At 30.9% G+C, this 9,264-nt stretch overlaps 1 pseudogene; it reads left to right on the forward strand.

The window, feature by feature from the left end:
- The first annotated feature begins 3,177 nt into the window (after positions 1-3,177).
- LOC120151326 lies at positions 3,178-4,776 on the forward strand (annotated as a pseudogene).
- The last annotated feature ends 4,488 nt before the right edge of the window (positions 4,777-9,264 follow it).

Raw genomic sequence — 9,264 nt, forward strand, 5'->3', positions numbered from 1 at the left:
TTATAGTGGGATGGGATCACTTCTAAACACTTTTTCTTATGGCTAAAAATTTTGATATCCGCTTGGGAAGTTTATTTGACAGAACACATACTGTTATACTCAACAGGCTTGAACAATCCGGCAACAACTGTCGATACGATGAGTATATTGTTGAGGTTAGAGTTGTAAGATATCTGTGCTGTTATGCTGGCTGGGGTATTGTCGAGAAAAACGAAGGTAGGCACTTTGTCTACTTACGGGGGCACTTGTAAACTTGGCAAAAATTTAACAGAACTTGTGTGTACATTTTATATATGTTCAAGACTAAGGTTGATTACAGTGAGTGAGCCATTATCATCCTGGATTGCCTGCTCAGGCGAGACAGCTGGTTTAGTCGGGGTTCCATTGATTCAGGGACTGTCGTGTAAGGGTCTCAGAAACCATCGCCATTTACACCATTTGATTTAATCTGTACTTAAAAGTTGATGGATTGTGATATTCAATTACCTTTCATGTTTGAATATTTTTTTTCTATTAGTTTCAACCACAGGATTTGTCCAACGAAGACGAATTCGAGGTTAATATCTTGGTTTGTTCTTATTTAGATTTTAGAGAATACTCTGATTTCTTTGATCAGTTTCAACTTCTTCCACTGCAAATAATAGATAATTGTATGCGAGTATTTGCAGGTATATTGATGAATTTAGTTCCTAATGTTCTCTTTTTTGTCACTTTGGCCCTCAACTTGAAGAAATTATTGATTTTTCTTTGAAGTACTCATTGGGTCGTTAAAATATTAAAATTTTAATAGCACTGACATGACAATTCATGTGATAGTCTCTACGTATACATATTGCTTAATCTTATGAGTCGAAAATTAGTTTTGAGAGTTTTGTCTCAAGTCCAGTTAGGGATAGCATCGAGACTCATATGATTATCGGGTTTTAGATTATAGATTTCCATTGTAAATTTATAATGGGTATTTATAATATTTGATCTTGATTAATCGATCAATAAATTACATTTATATGATTGTATTAAAATATTAATATTTCTTTACATATATTTCTTGACTGCAAGATAATTGACATTAGATCATATCAGTTGGGTCTACTCCTGTCAATATATGAATAATTATTATAATTTTATATTTCAGACCAACACTAAAGATTAATATATAAACTCTCATAATTGGTAGAGAAAGGTTTTTTTTTTTGTGGGGGGTCGCTTCGTTTTTTATGATCAATTTTTACCATCGATTGATCATCGATTATGAATATCTGTTTAAATTACACAAAAGATAAATTGTAATTAAAAAATTTAGAGATCGAGTTAGAAAAAGTTATTGAATAAGATTTTCAAGCCATAGAAATGGTAAAGGGCAACATATATAGATGAGAATCAATGGTCCCGAAACATGGCCAAAAATGCCAAAACAGAACCCTGATGAAGGAGCCCCATACCCTTAATATGAAGGGGCACTGACCTAGACAATATTTGGGGCTCCTTTCCCTTGCTTTAAATGGTTGGGGATTCATTCACCGGCTCTTGTTTAGGGGCAACTTTCAAAGGGACAAATAATGGTCCATCAACTCTTTGATATCTTTCAATTATTATATATATATATATAGTTGGCCTAATAACAAGTCAATTACATGAAAATTTCAAATTTTCCAGATACGATTGTTCCCACCAACCTTCTCGATCCATCCATGATTGAAAAGCTGATTGTTTTTGTTTGGTTTGGTTGGCTGCCACACGTACGGTTGTGATGGACAGTCTGAATCTTCCATGGATACGATATAAGGTTGGAAAGTGAATCTAAAAGAAGAAGTGAAGCCACGACGAAGCATTGAAGGCCATTCATGGTTGAGTCAAAAGGGTGCCCACTCCATGGAACATGATCCATCATCATCGGACCATTTTGTCTTAGGCTACTACTGTTTAGTCTTTGCTTCCAACTCTAACTCGTCTCTTTACAACTTTTGTAACATGATCCATTAAAGGATTCCTTTTATAAGAAGAGCAAGTGTTGTAAACAAGTGAAATAAGATGCGTTGAAATACAATCCAGAGAAAGATTATAACAGATCTTATTTTCGTATTCCATATATTTTTTTTTGTATTGATCGATAGATTTTATAACGACTTTTAATATTGATATCAAATGTAAAATTATACTGATTACTCCTTTATTATCATACCTAATATATATAATCATCTGGAAATAAATTTTTAGCTATTATAATAAGTGATGTTTGATAATGATTATCACAAAACAAACTTAACACTACAGCAAAACTGTTCTGCAGCGGCGTTTGTAGCTGAGTTTTGAGAGAAAACGCCATTAACTTTAAACACATAGCGGCGTTTACATTCCAAACGTCACAAAATGGTAATTTTAGCGGTGTTTTTATAAAAAATGCCGAAACAGATCAGTACTTCAGCGGCGTTTTTATACAAATGTCGCAATAGGTTAATCCATAGTGGCATTTTTTCAATGAACTCCCAACATAGTGGTACTTTAGCGGCGTTTTTATACAAACGCCGCAGGAGGGTCATCTGTAGTGGCGTTTTTCAATAAACGCCACAACCGAATAGTACTTTGCGGCGTTTTTATACAAACGCCGCATAGTATTCATCTATATTGGCGTTTATTCAACAAACGCTGCAATAGAGTAGTACTTTAGTGGCGGTTATTACAAATGCCGCTATAGACTCTTACTTTAGTGGCGTTTTTAGAAAAACACCGCTATGGACTCGTACTTTAGTGGCGTTTTTATACAAACGCTGCTAAAGACTAGTACTTTAGTGCGTTTTTGTTTACAGACGCCACTAAAGACTGGTATTTTAGTAGCGTTTTGTTTACAAACGCCGCTAAATACTGATACTTTAGTGACGTTTTTGTTTACCAACACCGCTAAAGACTCTTGTGTTTGTTTTTACAAACGCCGCAAGTTTTGCAGTTTCCCATTTAACCCTTTTTCATTTTTCAAAAACGCCTAGGAAATCTCTTCAACCGCTAATTTGTTTGTCATTTAAGCTGGAGTTTTCAAATTTCAAAATCCTAATCTCCTCGCAAAAGTGAAAAAAAAAATCTTCAAATCTTCCCCATGTCCACCGTAACCATCGTCGAATACCCCTAACGGAACCGCTTAGGCGCTTCCGCTCTCAATTCGTCCCCTTTTTTGTTCTTTAAATCGAAATTAGTGTTGGTTTTCGGTTCCGTACATGGCGGAGGACGACGTCGTTCCCAAGACCTTCCGAGCTCTTGTCGAGAGCGCCGACCGTAAATTTGCACGAGTTTGGCCAGATGTATTTCGGCCAGTACATGAGGACAAGCGAGGCTAGGTTTGTAGTCGAATCCTACGTTTTCTATGAAGCGGTTTTGAAGAGGAGGTATTTCGAAGGTAGTGAAGTGAAGGACCTTCGAGTTCGGTTTAAGGAGTTGAGATTTTATGGCCGGTTTTTGCTGGTTTCGTTGATTTTGAACCGGACCGAGATGGTGAATGTTGTAGTTGAAAAGCTTGGAGCTCTTGTTGATGACTGCAAGGCTAATTTCCGAGTAAGAACGGAATTTGCTTTTTTAGCTGTGTGCGCGTGGGGGGAATTTCAAGCTGAATTTTTATTTATATGTATTTGTTTGTTTTTGCTATTATTTTGATACGGTGCTTTTCCAGTTTTCGTCTTCTCTTTGTCTGCTAAAGGAAATTATGAATAAATAGTAATAAAATAGTTGAGGTTTTCCTCGGAAAGAATTTTTTCTTTGGATTTTAAGAAAATGGAAGGGAAATGATTGAATATTATCGATTACCATTAGGGCTATTTGTAAACCTTAGGGTTATTTGTGTGTGTAAGAATTGATTTTTTTTTTCTGCTTTTGTTAGGATGGGTTAGATTTTTTCTTCTGCACTTCCGTTGGATGAAAAATGGTCATTCTTTCTCATCGAGCATGTAATCAAAGTATATGAAGTGAAAACTTTTCAGAATATGTTTGTTTGAATTGATGAATGTGAACACATTATTGAGTGTTGTGTAGTATATTAGAGCATGATTAAATATGCTACAACGGAATTTTAGTTTTAGAGGCACATATTGTAAAGCTTGTGGGCTTATTAACTCTATACTAAGTGTTAGTTGATCCTGGTCGGTGCATATGATTCTTCTCCCCTTTTTCAGGAAACAAACTTTAAAGAGTGGAAGCTAGTAGTGCAAGAAATTCTCTGCTTTATAAACATTGATACAACTTTTACCATTCCAAGTTCGAGGCCATTTCGTTACTGTTCTATTCTTGACAGTAATCCAAAGTCTGCTCCATATGTAGCTTGATTCCATGCAAAGAAGATTCTAAAGTTTCGAGATGCTGTGGTGATGAGTTATCACCGGAATGAGGTGAAAGATTTATTTTATGGTCTGACTGTTTTGATTTTGAGGCCATATTCTAAACCTACAAATTGAGATTCTTGTAATCTATTGTTCTGGTCATTTTCAGGTAAAATTTGCAGAACTTACTCTGGATGCATACAGAATGCTGCAGTGTTTAGAATGGGAGCCTAGTGGATCATTTTACCAGAAGCATCCTGCTGAACCAAAGGAGAATGGTGTGACAGTTGATTATTCTGGAGCTTCCGGACTAATCGATATGAATTTGGCTGCAGACATGACTGACCTGACTCTACCTCCAAGTCCAAGGAAGGCTATCCTGTATCGACCATCTGTGACACATTTGATAGCAGTGAGTTACAAACCCTGTTTATTGAACTATCTATTAACAGGAGATATTTAGGCTAGTGTATTTCTTTTAAGATTGTTTTAGGTGGTTTTTAGACATTTTGTTCCACTACTCTATTCCCAGTTTCATTTTGGTCACTACTTGTATATTATTTGTTTCCTTAGATTTTCATTTAATGCAATTTGATCATGATTCAGTTTTTAATTTATCTAATGTCTTAATTTGAGAATTAACTTTAAAAAATTTTAACCCAAGATCAGTTAATAACCAAGCAAAGCCTTAACCAATAGGCTAAATATAATATTTAGCAATTAATTAAATATTTTTATATATTATATATTATAGTTAACAATAAAAATAAAAATAGACAAGTGAATACTTAAATTTAGGCTAATTGAGAATATGATAACACTTAAATTTCTAAAAAAGTCTAATATATTATAACTAATTTAAGATTTTAATATTTTTAAATTAAAGTTATTTATTTTATATTTATTTATTAATGATTATATATATGAAATTATATTTAAAATTAAATTAAAAATTTATGTAACATACCAAACTCACGAGTACAATTTAAAATCAAAAAAATATAAATTTATAATTTGAATCTTTAATATTTTTTTCTTATGATTATAATTTGATTATTAAATTAGTTTTTAATGATTTTATATATATAATCATTAAAAATAAATATGAAAATAATAAATTTATTTTAAAAATATTAAAATCTTAAACTAATTATAAATAAATTATTATATTTATTTTAATGATTTAAGTATTGTCATATTTTCAATTGGCCTTTACTTATTCGTTTTTTATTTTTTATTATATATATATATATATATAATATTATAATTGATTCCTAAATATTAGATATAGCTTATTGGTTAGGGCTTACTTGGTTACTAATTTATTTTGGGATCAAATTCAATTAAGTTATTTTAAATATTTTTCTGCCTAAACTTGAACAAGTTATATACCACATGTATTATCTCAATAACAAGCGTTAGAATTAGTTTAGTGGTTAAGGCATGTGCAGGTTACCCTTGGGTATCAAAACTCATCTTCATTTATTGGCATTTCAATTCAAAAGGTGACACATGTTACCTTTTGATTGGATTGAAACTTTATTAAATTAATTAAATTAAAAAAAACCCCTATAATCAACACGTGTCACAATTTGATTGGAGAAATAAATTTATCGAATTAAATTGAAATTAGGGCATAATTAAAAATTAAGCATTAAATTTTAATCTTGGTGATCAAATTGATTAATTCTAAAATCTAGGAGATTTAATCTATAAATTTAATGCTTTACTAGAATAAAAGATTTTAAAGTTAATGCTGAAATTAAGACATTAGACAAATTAAAAATAGAACCAGATTAAATTGCATTAAATTAAAAAATAAGGAAATAAATCATTTACAAGTATTGACCAAAATGAAAAAAAAAACAAAGAAAAGTGTCAACGCCACGAATATATTACTTTACAAGGAGACGAGTCCTAATTATATCAATTTTATTAATTGTCACGTGTTAACAGCATGCATATTGAAATTATATAAATAGTTTATGTACTACTCCAAAAATTTAGATAATGACCAAAATGAAAATTTTGAAAGTTTGATGGTCAAAGCAGAAAATTAGGAAAAGTTTAAGGAATTAAGGGGTAATTTTCCCAAAAAGATTGTTATTCCATAAATGGATTTATTAAATGACCAAAATATAAATTTTTTAAGTTTAGTGATCAAAGTATAAACTTTAAAAAAGCTTAGGGACTAGATGATAATTTTAAAAAGTTTCCATTGACGTCGAAAATAAAAGAAAATATATATTTTTTCACATTTTTAAATGTTGGAAAATAATATAAATATTTGGATTTTAAGATTTAATTTTATGTTTAATTTGGACCATTTAGTTAAAGTGACTGAATTGTAATTTTTGGAAAAAGGCAAGGGCAAATCGGTAAACTAAGATATTATTTCTTCATGTTTGACTTATGGATGAAGATAAGGTTCATGTGATATGATTTGGAAGATGATAAGGATAAGTATCTAGGTTTTATGGTAACTATGAAGTTTCATTAAGGGTATATTGGTATTTTCCCAATTTAATGAATTAAATATTAATTTAAAGGACGATAAGCATGATATCAATATAAAATATCATGCCAAGATGTTTATATTCTCCAGAAAAGGACGAAAGATAGCTTCCAAGGTAAGAAAATATTTTATTTTCAATTTTTGAGCCAATTCTTTTGGAATTCGAGTTATGCCGTGAAATAGGAAAGTGACCTACGTGAAAATTGCTATCATTTGGTACCAATATTTCTTTCTAATCTTGCTGGATTTCAAAGATCCCAAATCTAAGGGTTTATGTTCATGATTGGATTCATGAAATTGATGATAAATCTTGCTTATTTAGAGGTTGTAGATTCATTTTCAAGCTTGATTAATAGTTAAAACATGTTCAATCTTTCTAGAAATTATTAGGTAAAATTCGGCCAGATTATAAGTTGGAGAACTTTGTGTTCTGGTGAGATTTGATTAGGGATTTGATTATAGAGATGTTAAAAGGTTGATTTCATGCTTGAATCGAATCAAAATCGAACAAAATTATGAAAACATAGTTTTAAAGGATAAATAATTCGGTTATGATGTATTTGAATGAACAAAATTATGGAAATATTATATAAGGTATGGAAATGATGTAGGAAATATTCTACAAGCTTGAGAAAAATTTGTGGATAATTTTGTAATTTTTGAAAAGTTGGGGAACCAATTTGACAATTTTGGAAAAATTGTGAATGGTTGTATAATTGTTTAATAGTTGATGTACTACACTGGAAAATGCTGTTTTGGAATTTAAATGATTTTTTAGATGTGAAATATGACTATTTTGGAAGTTTAAAAAGATTGGTGATTTAAGTACAACATTCTCATAATTGGGGTACTTAAATGTAATTATGCCTTTGTAAAAGCATTTGAATGGTAATAATTTCAATGCTGTAATTTTTGGTATTAAGAATCTAAGTGATAAAATGGTTAAGGATCATTTTGTGTAAATTGGAAAAGTTGGTGTAAATGTTAAAATGAATTATTAAGTGTTAAATATTTGGTAGAAAATGAGTTTCAAGTATATTATATAGTTGTTTTGGGATGTGTTTATGTTAGTATAATACTAACATATGTATCGTTATGAATTTGTGATTTATACAGATCGTGATTGATTTGTGATTGAAGCAAGTCAAGTATAAAATGGTTTATTGTGGAACATAGTGAGGGACATATTTTGGAATATATAAAGTGTCAAGGAGAGTGTAATACATGCATGACATTGTACATAGATGTTTTATACATCATGTACATAGATTTTTTATACATCATCAGGAAGACTTGTAATAAGTCGACCTTGTTTATATCAGCATGATATTATGTCATTTTATAACTTTGATATGACATTGATATGTCACAGTATGAAATTATAATGCATTGATCATAGATAATGTGATATTTTACCATGAATGTTATTTCGGGTATGAAGTGTCCAATGTTAAATATATGGTTATATGATACCATGAATGTTATTTTGGGTATGAATTGCCCTAATGTTAAATATATGGTTATATGATACCATGGATGAATGAAATAGACTATATGCCCAAGTAAGTCATTAAGGGACAGGGTATAGTTGGCATGCCATAGAGTCCAACAACAGGCTGCATATTTGGGATTACACTAAAGGATACTTAGTGTATATGGTCGACACGACCTTATGTGTCATATTTGGGATTGTACTTAAGGATACCTAGTACAGATGGTGGACACGACCTTATGTGTCATACTCGGGATTGCATTACGGTGCATATATTTGACTCGTGTACCCAGGGTCCTCAGAGTTTTATACTGGGCTATTATCTATGGTTTATGGTATATTGGTAAAATAAGCTTACGAGCTTATAGGATAAATGGTAAGTATATTGGTAAAATAAGCTTACGATCTTATGGGATAAATGATAAGTATATTGGTAAAATAAGCTTACGAGCTTATGGGATAAATGGTAAGTATATTGGTAAAATAAGAAATTTTATATTATTTTGATCATGGTAAAATATTGGATATGCAGGTAACATGATTTTATGGCATTTGTTTATGACATTAAATTTTATGCATGAGTTGTATTGCACTGTTTATTGTTTTTAATTGCCTCACTAAGTATATACTTAGCGTGTGATGATTTTCACGCGTAGGTAAAAAGCCAAGAATAGAGTAAAGTGTACAGGGCACTCCGAACATCCAGGAATACACTACAATATCAGTAAGACATCCTATAGTGTAATTTTGACATTATTAGTGGCATGTAATTATTAATGTCCTAGTTGCTCTGTTAAATTATTTTGCAACTAGTTTGTAATGGTTAAACTAAACGGTTTTACTCTATTTCAATAAGGATAGCATAAATCCATATTAATATATATTAAATAATATCATTTACAAGTTTAAGAAAATAAATTTTAAATTACTTTTGAATTGGAAAATGTTTTTAGAAA

Source organism: Hibiscus syriacus, unplaced genomic scaffold (genome assembly GCF_006381635.1).
Source record: "Hibiscus syriacus cultivar Baekdansim isolate YM2019G1 unplaced genomic scaffold, ASM638163v2 tig00002799_pilon, whole genome shotgun sequence".
Lineage (NCBI taxonomy): Eukaryota > Viridiplantae > Streptophyta > Magnoliopsida > Malvales > Malvaceae > Hibiscus > Hibiscus syriacus.